Source organism: Atta colombica, unplaced genomic scaffold (assembly GCF_001594045.1).
Source record: "Atta colombica isolate Treedump-2 unplaced genomic scaffold, Acol1.0 C778396, whole genome shotgun sequence".
Lineage (NCBI taxonomy): Eukaryota > Metazoa > Arthropoda > Insecta > Hymenoptera > Formicidae > Atta > Atta colombica.
The window spans coordinates 1-2668 of record NW_017259125.1 but is presented as its reverse complement, the minus strand read 5'-3'; the positions used below and the strand labels follow the sequence as shown (position 1 = coordinate 2668).

Here is a 2668-nt window from a genome sequence, read left to right as displayed (position 1 = left end):
TGTACGAAATAATAATCCACAAACACGTAGTTTGCACGAACAAATAAAATTGAGTTCTTAAAATTAAACTTAGACGCTTTATCGCGACGAATTGTTATATGAAAATTAACAGGAATGTGCATATATCATAGATTGCGTAAGATATTGGTATGGTAGTATATAAAGACATGTCAATGCGCTTGAAAAACAGCGAATTTTGGTGACTTCATCAGAGTTCCAGCCTTTGCTTTAAGATTTCCTTAAGGCTTAATTATCCACTATAATGGTACATTTCAGCGCAGGATGCTAATCTTTCTTACACTGAATATTTAATCAGAATCTATTCTTCAGCATTATCATCAGACCTTTACAAAATTTTATTGGAGACGCAGTTTTTGCAGAAGATTTCAGCTCACATCGTGCTAATAAGTGAACAGAAAGCTCTTGATTTTTTTTAGCATGGCAAATCTATTAGCTATGCACATTCTCGGTCCTAATCTGAATGGCAACATGAAGAATTGTGCATTTTGTCGTCTAAAAATCTTTCTGGATCAAATTTCTTCAGATTATCATAATACTTTTCATCACGTTGAATTGCGAAGGCCAGAAGTCATACCCTTTTTCAGGATAACAAGTTTTTCGTCAGACAATGTGGATGGTAATTTATAAGGTCATTCATTCTTTTTCGCATATTCTTTCTAAGATAAGAAATGGAGAATCTCTATATAATCTCTATATAATCTCAGAATCTCGTTTATTATCGCATCTAAATATTTTAGTCGATTAATGATTTCGTAAGATACTTCTCTGTTCGATTCTTTCAAAACTTTGTCGATCTCTTGTTGCAATTTCAACTGAATTTCTGGATTAGCTGCTATTTCGTGAGCGAAGCACATTGCAGTGGAACTGGTCTTGAAACCGCCGAGGAAAATGATGAACGCTTGCGTAATCATGTCATCAATGTTTAGTTCTTTATGACCTCCTTTGTCTCTGATATTCATTATTAACTGTAGCATATCCGTGTAATATGTTCTGCGTCGCGAGTGGCGATTGTAGTCTTTAAATCAATGTCCTTGAAGAGATCCGACAAATAATCGTCCACAATTTTCAAATTGAGAATTTGCGAAAATTTTGGAAAAGTTCTAAGAAGAAGAAACTTTAACTTTAACTTTAAACGAATCTCTTTAAAATTAGATACTATTTTCTTACTGTTAATATAAAACTCGTTTGTTGGATCTTTCATAGAATTTATTTTGATTCCGAAAGCACATAAGGCGATGACGTCATTTGTTTATTTAGAAAATGCATCTTTCGTGTTTATATTCCTTTCATCTGCTAGCAATGTTATAAATTTTGTAAAATCCTTAGTACATCATTTTCATCTTGCTAGACGTAAAAGAGGGATCAACAGATTTCTTACATTCCGTCATTTTTCTCCACAAAGAGAAAATAAATTGTTTTTACATAAAGGATCATTCCAAACCAGAAAAATCAAAACGATTTGGAAATGATTCAAAATTCTTAACGAGGATATTCTTAATGAGTTCTGGATTGTGAAGTAAGAAGATAACTGGAGTTATCATCAAGTAGAATCCATAATACTTTGTATTTGGATTGAAATTATATATATGTTATTGAATTATATATATGTTTAGAAAATAATCGATGAATAATGATATTATAATAAATGATATTCGAAAAAATATAGGTGGTATTATAGTGCCGAATATTGGAATAGGTAGTATATGTATAATACCATGTCTTTTAAAGAAATTGAAATTTCTAAATGATAATGAATATTCACACCGATCTATAGATAACAATATCGATCAATAATATTCCATATTATTAGGTGTAGTAAAAGAAATCCATTATTTTGCCATTCAATTTCATGCAAAAATAATGGATTTCTTTTTACTACTCCTAATATTTGAAAATTATACTCTAATTCTTTTATAATAATTTGTGATAAGATATGACTGACTGAAAAGTATTAACGATATTATCGAAATATTATCAGACAACCTATTTCTATATAGTAATGTATTAATAATCTTTCTTATGCAAAAGCTTTTAATCTAATATTATGTGATATTATGTGATATTATATAATATTATGTGATATTATTATCAACTTTGTTACTTTGCTTGTCATAAATCAATAAATTATTGTTATATACATTATATGTTCGTAAATATATATATAGCACACATGTATACATATGTAAAAATTATAGTGCTTATATAATCCACAGAAGATAAATAACGATGCTTACATAATCATATTTGCAAAATTATATTTAAAATTATATGCATTTGCAATTTAAAGACTGATATATAAATACTGTACTTAACGTTATTGTTATATAGGATTACTTCTATATGATATGAAATGGTGTTTGAAAACATTTTTTTTATCGAAATTTGTATCTTATATAATATAAAATTGAATAAGAAAAACTAAATGATATAAATGGTATAAAATAAATGGTATAAAAATATGTTGCTTGGAGTTATTTTATAAATTATTTATAAATTATTACGTTATATATATAAAACTAATTTTATCATAACAAAACGCACTAATTTCACTAAAAATATTTTATTTCTATATAAAAAAAAATGAAAACTTATGCGGTTTATATGAAAATAAAGTTTCATAAAGTTAAAATAGCACGAATATCGTCGA

The 2668-nt window shown here is 27.6% G+C and overlaps 1 pseudogene; it reads right to left on the bottom strand.

Moving 5' to 3' along the window:
• Positions 1–285: 285 nt before the first annotated feature.
• LOC108694762 lies at positions 286–1823 on the bottom strand (annotated as a pseudogene).
• Positions 1824–2668: the final 845 nt, after the last annotated feature.